The 13,923-nt window shown below is 38.1% G+C and overlaps 2 pseudogenes; both read right to left on the bottom strand.

Moving 5' to 3' along the window:
- Positions 1-931, bottom strand: LOC109578039 (olfactory receptor 1165-like; annotated as a pseudogene).
- Positions 932-12,704: 11,773 nt separating this feature from the next.
- Positions 12,705-13,652, bottom strand: LOC139178048 (olfactory receptor 1165-like; annotated as a pseudogene).
- Positions 13,653-13,923: the final 271 nt, after the last annotated feature.

Genomic DNA, 13,923 nt, shown 5'->3' with positions numbered 1-13,923 from the left:
TTACATTAGGTGAGAAAACATTTTGGTGTTGACTAATTTTCTGATGGTCTCCTTCACATCATTATTTCTAAGGCTGTAGATAGGAGATTTAGCATGGGGATCACTACTGTGAAAAGCACAGTGGCTACTTTAATGAAGAGCCATGAGCTTCTGGAGTTGGGTACCCAGTAGAGAAGAAGGATGACCCCATGGAAAATGGTGATGGCAGTCAGGTGGGAGGCACAGGTGGAATAGGCTTTTCGGAGTCCACCGGCTGAAGGCATCTTGATGATGTGACAATTATGAAAACATAGGAGGCGAGAATAATCAGGAGGTGACACACCTCATTGAGAGTAGAAATGATAAAACATGTCATTTGACTGAAGTAAGAGTCAGAGCAAGAGGCAGAGCCGATTGCAGAATGCTCACAGCCAAAGTGATGTATGACGTTAGAACCATACAAGGACAGCTTCAAAAGAGAACATGTGATTGTCAAGGACCACGTTCCACCCCATGTGTAGGTTCCAGTGACCAGGAGGCTGCAGAGCTTAAGAGACACAGCAACTGTGTAGAGCAGGGGGTTACAAACAGCCACAAACTGGTCATAGGCCATCACTGCTAACATGAACATCTCCGTAATCACAAGTGTGCAACCAAAGAAGAACTGCAGCATGCAACCCATGTAGGAGATAGTCCTTGTGTCCACAACCAAGATCTGTAAGAGTTTGGGTGTGGTTATAGAAGAGTAACAAAAATCAAGAAAGGAGAGATGGCTGAGAAAGAATTACATGGGGGTGTGAAGTTTGGGACTGATTCTGATGGTCACAATCATACCCAGGTTCTCCACCACAGAGACTGTATAGACAGTGAAGAAGACCAAGAATAGGGGCACCTGGAGCTGTGGGTATTCTGAGAAGCCTGAGAGGATGAAGGTGATTCTGATTTCTCTCATCCATCACTATGGTTTCTGCCAGAGAAAACCAGAGTTCACCCTAAGCAACCAGACATGACAGAAATAGAGGGTACTTTTTTTTCCCCCAGCCTGGACAGGGGACTGCTCTGCAGTGGTGAAGTCTGGGATTTCCCAGGAATACGAATAAGACAGGTGGAGCCCAAGTGGTATACTGTGTGTCTACAGGTGTGGAGCGTGCAAATCAGCTTCTGATGGAGGGGCAAGGAGAGGATGGACTGGGAAGAGCTGAGTGTCACGGTGACTCAGAATATGTCCTTGTTTGAATTTCTCCCAGCTCTGTCTCCCTTTTCTCCACATGGAGAATTCCTTTCTTTAGCTTCATTTAATTGAACTTGTTGATTACGCTTGCAAATTCTTGTTTGTTCAGGCCATTCTAACTGCTCAAGATGTCCTGTTTTTCTCTCACTTTTCCTTAGTGCTCTCCGATCAGAGAGAGGCTTCCCAGGTAGTGTGGTGGTAAAGAATCCTCCTGATAGTGCAGGAGATGCAAGGGACATGAGTTCAATCCCTGGGTCAGGAATATCCCCAGGAGAAAGAACTGGCAACCCACTCCAGGATCCTTGCTGCTGAAATCTGATGACAGAGGAACCTGGAGGGCTATAGGCCATGGAGTCGCTAGTCACACAACTGAGAGATCCAGCACCCACCTCATCAGAGAAGCCTCAGGTTTACGTTCCCTTAATGATTTCACCAACTGGCCAAACCTTGTAAAAAGTCACATATTGTATCTCCTAGAGAATATGAATGATGTCTTGTTAACATTCTAGACTCTTTAATCAAGTCAAATTTAACTTGCCTTCAAATTTAACCTCAGTCACTTATTAATATGTCTCTGACAAGCTAAGCTCTCTGAAACCTTACCTATAGAATATAATTCTAAGAATTTGTTTTTTACTACACAATTATGTATAAAATATAACTTAAATTAGTGAATTATTTTCTAAAACATTTAAGACTTTAATTTTACACTTAATAAATGTCCCCCACCAAATTTAGTTTAAAATACTGGAGTGGGTAGCCATTCCCTTCTCCAGGGGATCTTCCCAACCCAGGGATTGGACCCAGGTCTTCCACATTACAGGCAGATTCTTTACCAGCTGAGTCACAAGAGAAGACCAGAAATACTTGAGTGGGTAGCCTATCCCTTCTCCAGCAGATCTTCCCGACCCAGGAATCGAACTGGGGTCCCATGCATTGCAGGCAGATTCTTTACCAGCTGAGCTATCAGGGAAGTCCAACTTTAATTGTTTTCTAAAACATTTAAGACTTTAATTTCACATGTAATAAATGGCCCCCACCAAATTTAGTTTCTTCTCTTGTATTTCTAATGCTGTTTTTCATGTTTACTTTCAATTTGAAATATTTGACCTCAAAATATTCTACAATGTAGCACTGCCTATAATTTTACGAAGTCTGAAATGGTGCAAATAGTGACTAAGAAGTATAAAAAATGCATACACGGAGGAAATCTTTTTCTTACTTAATTATTTTCTAATGTTTCCTTCTTAGATGCACATTTTCATTAATGTCTCAAGCCATCAAGGCATGAGCTTTGTTTTGTCCATTTTTCCCTGTCCTTGTCTGTATCTCTATGATTTCTTTTCCATCCAAGGTTAAGGCTGTGAAAAATGTAATTAGGGCAAAATGAACATATTCTTCAAAATACACTCCCATCTTAATTGTTAGCTACCACCCATCTACTCAGCAGCTATCTTTATTTAGCCCACCTACAGCCATCCTTCAGGACTAATTTTCATTCAGTCTTAATTTAAAATCATGCTCAAATGCTTCAATTCAGTTCAGCTCAGCCGCTCAGTCGTGTCCAACTCTTTGTGACCCCATGAATCGCAGCACGCCAGGCCTCCCTGTCCATCACCAATTCCTGGAGTTCACCCAGATTCACGTCCATTGAGTCAGTGATGCCATCCAGCCATCTCATCCTCTGTCGTCCCCTTCTCCTCCTGCCCCCCATCCCTCCCAGCATCACAGTCTTTTCCAATGAGTCAACTCTTCGCATGAGGTGGCCAAAGTACTGGAGTTTCAGCTTTAGCATCATTCCTTCCAAAGAAATCCCAGGGCTGATCTCCTTCAGAATGGACTGGTTGGATCTCCTTGCAGTCCAAGGGACTCTCAAGAGTTTTCTCCAACACCACAGTTCAAAAGCATCAATTCTTCGGCACTCAGCCTTCTTCACAGTCCAACTCTCACATCCATACATGACCACAGGAAAAACCATAGCCTTGACTAAATGAACTTTTGTTGGCAAAGTAATGTCTCTGCTTTTGAACATGCTATCTAGGTTGGTCATAACTTTTCTTCCAAGGAGTAGGAGTCTTTTAATTTCATGGCTGCAGTCACCATCTGCAGTGATTTTGGAGCCCCCAAAAATAAAGTCTGACACTGTTTCCACTGTTTCCCCATCTATTTCCCATGAAGTGATGGGACCAGATGCCATGATCTTAGTTTTCTGAATGTTGAGCTTTAAGCCAACTTTTTCACTCTCCTCTTTCACTTTCATCAAGAGGCTTTTGAGTTCCTCTTCACTTTCTGCCATAAGGGTGGTGTCATCTGCATATCTGAGGTTATTGATATTTCTCCCGGCAATCTTGATTCCAGCTTATGTTTCTTCCAGTCCAGCTTTTCTCATGATGTACTCTGCATATGAGTTAAATAAGCAGGGTGACAATATACAGCCTTGAAGTAATCCTTTTCCTATTTGGAACCAGTCTGTTGTTCCATGTCCAGTTCTAACTGTTGCTTCCTCACCTGCATACAAATTTCTCAAGAGGTAGATCAGGTGGTCTGGCATTCCCATCTCTTTCAGAATTTTCCACAGTTTATTGTGATCTACACAGTCAAAGGCTTTGGCATAGTCAAAAAGCAGAAATAGATGTTTTTTCTGGAACTCTATTGCTTTTTCCATGATCCAGTGGATGTTGGCAATTTGATCTCTGGTTCCTCTGCCTTTTCTAAAACCAGCTTGAACATCAGGAAGTTCACGGTTCACATATTGCTGAAGCCTGGCTTGGAGAATTTTAAGCATTACTTTATTAGCGTGTGAGATGAGTGCAATTGTGCGGTAGTTTGAGCATTCTTTGGCATTGCCTTTCTTTGGGATTGGAATGAAAACTGAACTTTTCCAGTTCTGTGGCCACTGCTGAGTTTTCCAAATTCGCTGGCATATTGAGTGCAGCACTTTAACAGTATCATCTTTCAGGGTTTGGAATAGCTCAACTGGAATTCTATCACCTCCACTAGCTTTGTTTGTAGTGATGCTTTCTAAGGCCCACTTGACTTCACATTCCAGGATGTCTGGCTCTAGGTCAGTGATCACACCATCGTGATTATCTGGTGCATGAAGATCTTTTTTGTACAGTTCTTCTGTGTATTCTTGCCATCTCTTCTTAATATCTTCTGCTTCTGTTAGGTCCATACCATTTCTGTCCTTTATCGAGCCCATCTTTGCATGAAATGTTCCTTTGGTATCTCTGATTTTCTTGAAGAGATCTCTAGTCTTTCCCATTCTGTTGTTTTCCTCTATTTCTTTGCATTGATTGCTGAGGAAGTCTTTCTTATCTCTTTTTGCTATACTTTGGAACTCTCCATTCAGATGCTTATATCTTTCCTTTTCTCCTTTGCTTTTCACTTCCATATTCAAAATCATCTCCATACAAATTACCTGCAAACTGAACGCTTCTGTCTGGATTTCTGTGATCTCTAAAAGAACTAAACTACCAATGCAGCAGACATAAGAGACACGGGTTCTATCCCTGGGTTGGGAAAATCCCCTGGAAGTGTGTATGTATTCTTGCTTGGACAATCCCATGGACAGAGGAGCCTGGCGGGCTATAGGGTTGTTTATAAAGAGTCAGAAAGGACTGAAGCGACTTGGCATGCACAGTATCACTGCATTACCTAGATTGCTTGATAGCTACTTCTTTCATTTTACTCACTGCAGGAATTTTTATTTTTGTGCACAAAAGACACACATTTTGGTATATAAAAGCATAATTACCTTTTAATATCAAATACCAGGCAACATATTTCAGACTACTTTGGGGTTTAATTCAGAACTCAAATTTGCTGTACTGCTCCAACTTGCTTTCACCTGAATGATTTGAAACTCAAAAAAATTAATGCAAAGTCTGGCATATTTCTTTACAGCTTTATAGATTTCTTTTTAATATTTCCCTAATTTTTAAATTATTTTTAATTGAAAACAAATACTACTACTTGAATGCCCACCAAGGACATCATTCAGCTATATAAGCAAAGTTCAAAACTAAATGCATCCCATAGATATAAGAAATAAGTTCAATATCTTGTATTCTTACCCTTTAATGAATTAAATGAGTACCATTTCATTGCTACTGGGGTTGCATAGGTGCTTCTCTGCCAGAATTATTGTTAATTTCAGAATTTCCCACATCAGAATGAAAGTAAATTACTTAAACAACTCACCAGAAGCCATATAGTCTTTATAGACTGATTTACTGAAGACTTCTTTAATTTAAATAAGAATCTTGAAAAGTATTTAACAAAAATACGTACATTTAATTAAAATTGTTGTAATAAGAGTATTGTAACCTCTTCCAAAGTATATTTCAGTAAAGTCATCAAGAAAATTACATTTTTTTTCTCATTAAAAAATAGAGACACTCTTAAGGGTAAGCGATACTTGTAAACTAAACTTAGGGGTCATGCTGTATATTTACGTCTACCTGAGTGACCTGGGGATTCACACCCCAGAGAATTTTGATTGGGGTGTTTTCCATGAGCTACAAACAAGACAATTTAAAGAAAATCCCTTATTCCTCATTTAAAATATAACTTATTTTAAATCATTAAATCATATAGGAAGCTTGAGCATGTTTATCTTCTCATCTTAGAAAAATAGCACTAGCAATCAACCTGTTTATATTTATCATGGAAGACATGAATTCCAAAATTCAGAAAGAGAAAATCACAATTAGTGTCCAATAGACCAAGCATAGTGTTGTTCCCATAGACCAAGCATAGTGTTATGTTTATTTCAGTCTTTCCTCTAAGTTTTCTTATTTGAACATCTATATTTGCAAAAACACACATTCAATATCACACTGAATAGAAATATGATATTATGGGATTTGCAGTTATTATTGTATCCCAGTGTTTCCGTGTATTATTAAAACTTGTTGAATATACATTTTTTGATAATGCAGTTGATAGGTTTGCTGAATTATGTGGTATGTTGCTGCTGCTAAGTCACTACAGTCTTGTCCGACTCTGTGTGACCCCATAGATGGCAGCCCACCAGGCTCCCTCGTCCCTGGGATTCTCCAGGCAAGAGCACTGAAGTGGGTTGCCATTTCCTTCTCCAATGCATGAAAGTGAAAAGTGAAAGGGAAGTCGCTCAGTCGTGTCCGACTCTTAGTGACCCCATGGACTGCAGCCCACCAGGCTCCTCTGTCCATGGGATTTGCCAGGCAAGAGTACTGGAGTGGGGTGCCATTGCCTTCTGGTCTATTTCATCATCATAAACTGCTGCAGATTCACTGGCTTGAAAAATACTCATTTATTAATTCACAATTTTGTATGCCCGAAGTTAGGCACAATACACCTGGTCCCTCTTTTCAAGTTATCACAAGGCTGAAATCAAAGTGTCATCAAGTTTCTCATCTAGAAATTGGTTCTCTTCCAAGCTCATTCATGTTGTTGGAATAATGCAGTTCCTTGAAGTTGTGGGAATAAGGTCTTGTTTCCTTGACATCTGTTTTGGGGTTATTCACAGTTCCTAGAATCCACTTCTAGGTATCTGCTTTGTTTTCTCTGCTCAAGTCACTCTCACACTTCAAATCTCTCAACACCCTCTTATAATTCACACATCTCTTTAAAGAGGGATTCAAGTGTTTTTAACAAATCATCGGATTACATGAGACTCACCAATCAGGATAGTCTTTCTTTTCTCATGATCAACTGATTTAAAACTAGTTATAATTTAAAAGTATTTGCCAGCAGCTCCCAGATTAATGTGTAATTGAATGGCTAGTTGAAGATATGTGTGCACCAAATGGTGGGGAATCTTAAGGACTAGTTTAGACTTCTACTTGTCACTCATGAGGTCAACATCTTTGTAATCTTTCCATTTATCCCTCATTCTATTTAAAATAGCACCTACTTGCTTGAATGTTTTACTTAAGAGAAGAAACTTGATGATTTGTGATTCCATTATAAGAAGATAAGAAAGCAAATATAGTTTTTAATCTCACAATAAATAGAAGGAGGAAAAGATGAGAATGGTGATCGAAAATAGAAAATGGACAGTGAAATAGAAATAAGGGATTGAGCAAAACTAAAATTCTGATGTTTAAAATGATACATAAAATCAATCTTCTGATAGATAAATTGATTAAAAATAACATCATAACACAATTGCTACTCAAGAAGAAAAATGGAACTTCATTACAGATGCTGTCAATGAAGAAAAAATAGAGAGTATTATGTAGAAGTTTCTTCCAAAAAATTTGACTACTTAGTTGATGTAGAAAAATCATTTGAACCATACAAATAAACTTACCAAAGATGAAATACAAAATATGAATAGCCTCTATCTTCTTATGAAATTGAATTTTCAGTTAAAAATCTTCCCACAAAGAGAACCCCAGGTCCATACTATTAAATGGTAAATTCTGTCAAGCATTTAAGTAACAAATAGCACCAAAAAAACATGGATATTTGAATAAACAGAGCAATAAGAGATATATGCAACACTTTTTCTTCATCCCATTAATATAGCTCATACTCAAACTGGAGGCATTGGGATTTGAATTCAGTCAGTCTGGCCGCAGAATTTGTGCTCTTAGTTAAAAAGTTATGTCTTTTGATTGCAGCTGGGCCATAAAGATTCTTAAAGGATAAGCTTATGATCATGGGTTTTATAGTCTCACAATTGGGAAGGTTTTAGTTGAAAGAAGGACTTGATTAGGATTTTGCTCCAGGAGGATGATTGAGACAGGAAGGGGAGGAGGGGCTAGAGGAGGAAATAAGACTGGAAATGTTATTTAAACTTGATGCTGTTACTATCTTGCCTATACCTTGTGTGAAACATGTACTTAGGATTGTGTTTATTTGTATGTGACAGCGTTCTAATTCCCAAACATCCATGTACATAAGAATATTCCAAGAGGCTTGTTTAAAATGAACATTCCTGGGTTTCTCTGCCAAATATCCGTGAGTTCAACTGATTTCGCAGGTGATTCTGACAGAGGTTCTAAGAAACCTCTATGATAGAAACCAAAGACTTCTGGATTTTATTTTCAGCTACAAATATCTGGAACCCAGCGCTGTGCAAGTACAATGATAGAATTCTTTGGCCTGCTTCCTGACCTTCGGAAGCTCAGGATTTGGTTGAAGAGGCAAAGACAATTCAATCAACAAAGTGCAAAACCTGAAAATGATTAATTAGTTTAGAATGTGTGAATCATAACTCTATAGTTTAAAAACTGATAGCTGACATGCGGGTTACTGGCAACCATCAGTATATATATATTATTTTGTCCCCAGTAAAAAATGTATTTCTCAAGGAAGCAAAAATTGTAAATGAAGGTACAAAGTTTATTTTTAGAGACATAGCACAACAAGTGGGAGAGCAGGCAGAGAAACTGTTTAGTTAAGATCGAAGCAAGGCAGAGAGGCACACCAGGAAAGAAAGGGTGTGGGTGCCCCCTACAGTGAGGAGGAGCCACCACCAATATTTCTGATCATTTTCTGAGTTTTGGGACATCTCTGGTGTTTCACGGGTTTCCCTGGTGGTTCAGAGGTAAAGAATCCATCTGACAGGCAGAGGACACATGTTTTATCCCTGGATCAGGAAGATCCCCTGGAGAAGGAAATGGCAATCCACCCCAGTATTCTTGCCTGGAGAATCCCATGGATAGAGGGGTTGTAAAAGAGATATGACTTAGTAACTAACCAACAACCATCAACAACAAAACCAGACAAAGATGTTGCAAAAAAAAAAAAAAAAGATCAAGATAACTAATGTACTTCATTACAGAAATACTGAATAAAATATTAGAAAATAAAATACCACAGTATATGATAGGAAAATAAATAATGACGTGAGGGGGGAGGGGAGGAACCAAAACAATTACCTGTATAGCAGCAAACAAGATATATAAGAAAATTCCTTCAATCTGATAAAGATCATCCACAAAAGTACCTCTAGCTAGCATTATGTTTAATGTAAAAGCAGAAAACAGAAAAGAAATCCTACATAAAGTAAAATAACTTGATTTTCTCCTAACCCTGTGTATAAAAACAACCAAAAAACTAATGTCCTCAACCACTTTTATTCAACATCTTATTTTAACTTTTTGCTGAATAAGGAAAGAAAATTATAATTACTGGAAAGTAGAAAGTAAAACTGTCTTTATTTGCCAGCTAGATTCTGTATATAGAAAGTTCTAAGGAATCTGCAACCAAAATATGAAAAAATAATAACAGAATGCAGTACTGGTGCATAAATGAGTATATATAAAAACATCAATTGCATCATTGTATTCTAATGGTGAGCAAATAGAAATGACTTTTTAAAGTATAATTTGCAAGACTTATTCATGCACGCATGTATGTGTGTGTGTTAGTCTCTCAGTCGTGTCCAACTCTTGTGACCCCATGGCCTGTAGCCCACCAGGCTCCTCTGTCCATGGAATTCTCCAGTCAAGAATACTGAAGTGGGTCGCCATTTCCTTCTCCAGGGCATCTTCCCGACCCAGGGATCGAACGCAGGTCTCCTGCAAGCATAAAGATTAGAAATAAACTATTGATAGCTAAGCTGTAATCCCTGAATACCTTAATTACACCAAAGGCAAGCCATTTCTAGTATTCATGGTCAGCAGGCCATATTTTTCACAATGATAGCCTATTTCTGACATTCCATACTCTAACAAGAAAGTGAAAGTGTTAACCACTCAGTCATGCCTGATTCTTTGGGACCCCATGGACTGTAGTCCGCCAGGCTCCTCTGTCCATGGAATTCTCCAGGCAAGACTGCTGTAATGGCTGACCGTTCCCTTCTCCAGGGAGTCTTCCCAATCTAGGGACTGAACCCAGGTCTCCTGCCTTGCAGGTGGATTCTTTACCATTTGAGCCACCCACACTCTTATCAGGAAGAGGTTACTTTCTATTCAACACATGGATACTAGAAATATTTGTCACAGCCATCAAGGAAATATGAACTTTTCAATTAAAACTCTAGGGGACTGCCTTTGGATTTGTACATTCTTGGGGAGATGTAGGTTTAAATATATACATAGTATTACAGCCAAAGTATTTTAAAATTAGTCACAGTAATTTCAGTAGTTAATATGAGGATTACTTAAAGTTTCTTATAGCTAATAACAATTTTATTAAATGTGAGTTGAGAAAAGTCATCCATTCAGAATGGAATGAGTTTTGTATTTAACCAAATTATTTTTCTAGAACTGTAAATTGCAAGAATGATATACCTTCCCTTTTGCTTTAATATGCTGATTTGTGGTTATTAATTCATGACTGTTAAACCACTTTTCAGTTTCTGGAATAAACCCCAGTGTGTTAATATTCTGTCTTGAATATTCATTATCTAACCTCATGAGAAAGATTGATCTATAAATTTAGTTCTTATAATAGCTTTGTTTGAATTGTTAAAAACTCAGTGAATATAATGCATTATTAAGTATCCTCTCAATCTGTTTTCTAGAAAGATTTGTGCATGATTGACAATATTTCTTAAATGTTTTGAGAAATTCACCGACATAATAAACAGGGCATAGAATTTCTTTGTTAGGAAGTTTTTGAAAACAAATTCCATTACTTTGGGCTTCCCCAGTGACTCAGTGGTAAAGAATTCACCTGCAATACAGAAGACACAGGAGACGGGGGTTCGATCCTGGGTCAGGAATATCTCTTGGAGAAGAGCATGGCCACCGATTCCAGTATTCTTGCCAGGAAAATCTCACGGACAGAGAAGCCTGGCAGGCTAAAGTCCATGGGGTCACAAAGAGTCAGACATGACCAAGCACACACAGATATTCATTACTTCAATAGATAAGACTTTACCTAGATTTTCTATTTTTATTGTATAAGATTAATGCTATGTTTTTTCAAGGAAGGTGTTTATTTCACTAAGATTTATAATCTCTTAATAATGATTCTTCACAATATATTCTTATCGGCCATGCCTGTAGAATTTTACCTATGCCAATTTTTCCCCCTAATCAGTAAAGAAAGAGATAAAGTTTGGATTATTTTTAACTCAGTATGTCAACTCAATATATAACATGCCTTTGTTGTCTCTCTTTTCCCTCAGAAACTGAATCAATCATAGTAATGATAATGAGAAATGAATCAAATGGCAAAGTCACACCAATAAAAACAATGGTGGGATTTCCCTGGTGTTCCAGGGGTTAAGATTCTTTGCTTCCACTGCTGGGAGCACAGGCTTTATCCCTGGTTGGGAAGCTAAGATCTCACATGCTGTGCAGCACAGCCAAAAATAAAAATAAATAAATTAAAACAAAGGTAAAATAAAACCCAGCTAATATGATCTTATCATTACAAAGGAGTATAGATGACTGAAGCAGAGAGGGCATGGCTACAGCCAAGCATGCTTGAACATGCAGAGCTGAAGAACAAGTGACGTACATTTTAGAGCCCCTAAGAGTCTCAGGGTTTAAAAGAATGAACAAAATAAATACTGAAGTCTGTATGAAAATGAAATGGTCAAGGATAAACAGGATCCACTTACAGGGAAGAAAAGATGTCAGAAGTTGCTCTAATGGATAATGAGATTTACTTCAAAGTTATAAAGAATATGTGGTAATGGCAGATACTTCAAAGGGATATAAGAAAGACATTAAACTGAATGAGGTAGATTCATGATTAGGTCCAGTTATTCAAAAACATCTCTGTTAATCTATTATAATTTTTTCATACTTCATTATTGATAAAGAGCATTTCTTCTTCTTTGGATTATGAATGCAAACCTGAGACATGAACGAGTATATATGTCAGAAGAAGAGAAAATAGAGAAGTTCTTAACTTGGGCTTTATCACTGGGTAATCATTATATCTCCTTAGAAATACGTTTAACTTTTTCTCAGTATTCAGTATCATCTTAAACACCTTTTATTGAACTATATTATACTGGTATTCAAAAAATTAGTGATGCATACAGAGACTAGATATTATTTTCAGGATCTTCTTGCTTAAAATCAGGTAATATTTTCATAATGCAAACTCAAAAGTCCCCATTTTACCTGGAGTAAAATAAAATTTTGAGAAAAGCTAAAAGTTGCATTTTATAGAACTGAATCAAAAGTTAGTTATGAGAACCTGAGTGCAAATTTAACCCTAACCCTAACCTTAACTCTGACACTAAACAGAGTCATCATCTGTGTTTGCATCAGTGTTACAAATCACAGCATAAACTGTAGCATAAGGAGTGAGTCTCTAACAATATATATCTTTTCATCACTCTGACTTCCATAATGTATTATTTCTATATTAACTCAGAAATAACTGTAGCTCATCCTGACCATCAAAAAAATGTAAAATGCAACATACAATTTATTTGAAACATAATCATATATTTATTTAAAATAAAGGTAAACTAGCATCAGAAATACGTAAGAAAATTATTAGGCATAATATGAACATAAACATATTTATTTGGGTTATACACAGCTTGACTTTAATTCAAGTGGTTTTTCAGTCCTATTGGATTTCTGAATTATATTGAGGGAGAAAGCAGTTTCATGGTTATCAAACTCCTGACTGTCTCTTTCACACCTTTATTCCTAAGGCTATAGATAAGGGGGTTCAGCATAGGAATCATGACAGTAAAAAACACAGTGGCTACTCTGACGAGGAGCCATGAGCTTTTGGAGTTGGGTACACAATGAAGGAACAGAACAGTCCCATGGAAAACGGTGATGGCGGTCAGGTGGGAGGCACAGGTGGAGACGGCTTTTCGGAGTCCAGCAGCTGAAGGCATCTTGATGATCGTGACAACTGTGAAAACGTAGGAGGTGAAGATAATCAGGAGGCTACACACACCTCATTGAGTGTAGAAATGAAACACGTCAGTTGACTGAAATGGGTGTCAGAACAGGAAGCAGAGATGATGGCAGAATACTCACAGCCAAAGTGATGTATGGCATAGAACGGCAGAAGGACAGCTCCAAAAGAGGACATGTGATTGTCAAGGAACACATTCCACCCCACGTGTAAGTCCCAGCAACCAGGAGGCTGCAGAGCTTAGGAGACACAGCAGCTGTGTAGAGCAGGGGTTACAAACAGCCACAAACTGGTCATAGGCTGTCGCTGCTAGTATGGACATCTCTGTAATCACAAATGCACAGCCAAAGAAAAACTGTGCCATGCATCCTTTGAAAGAGATAACTCTGTCTTCCAGTACCAAGATATCTAGGAGTTTGGGTGTAAATACACTGGAAGAACAAATATCCAAAAAGGATAGATGGCTAAGAAAAAAGTACATGGGTATGTGGAGTTTGAGACTTGTCCTTATGAACACTATTACACCAAGGTTCCCTACCAGAGTGACTGTGTAAATGGTCAAGAACACCAGGAAAAGGGGTGCCAGGAGGTGCGGGTATTCTGAGAAGCCCAAGAGGATGAACATGATCACAGAGCTCTGATTTCCTTCACTCAGAACCATGGATCTTGATTTAAAAGATAAAAATAAAGAAGAATTAAAATTGAGCAATGAAACACGAGAAGGTGGAGTGAAAGAAGCTCAAGATTGCTCAACCTAAGCTAGTGAAGCAGTGTGATCAGTGTACACCCAGGAATGTTCTGAAGTGTCAGGCTGAAGTCTTTGCTTGACAACTTGAGTAAATTTGATTATGGGAAATTAGCTTTATCCTTTAGAACTTCAGTTTCTTTATCTGGAAAATAAGAAAGAATAGTATTTATCAGTAGCGGTATTA

Source organism: Bos indicus, chromosome 20 (assembly GCF_029378745.1).
Source record: "Bos indicus isolate NIAB-ARS_2022 breed Sahiwal x Tharparkar chromosome 20, NIAB-ARS_B.indTharparkar_mat_pri_1.0, whole genome shotgun sequence".
NCBI classification, from domain to species: Eukaryota; Metazoa; Chordata; class Mammalia; order Artiodactyla; family Bovidae; genus Bos; species Bos indicus.
The sequence above is the reverse complement of the archived record's forward strand: the minus strand, read 5'-3'. Positions and strand labels throughout refer to the sequence as shown.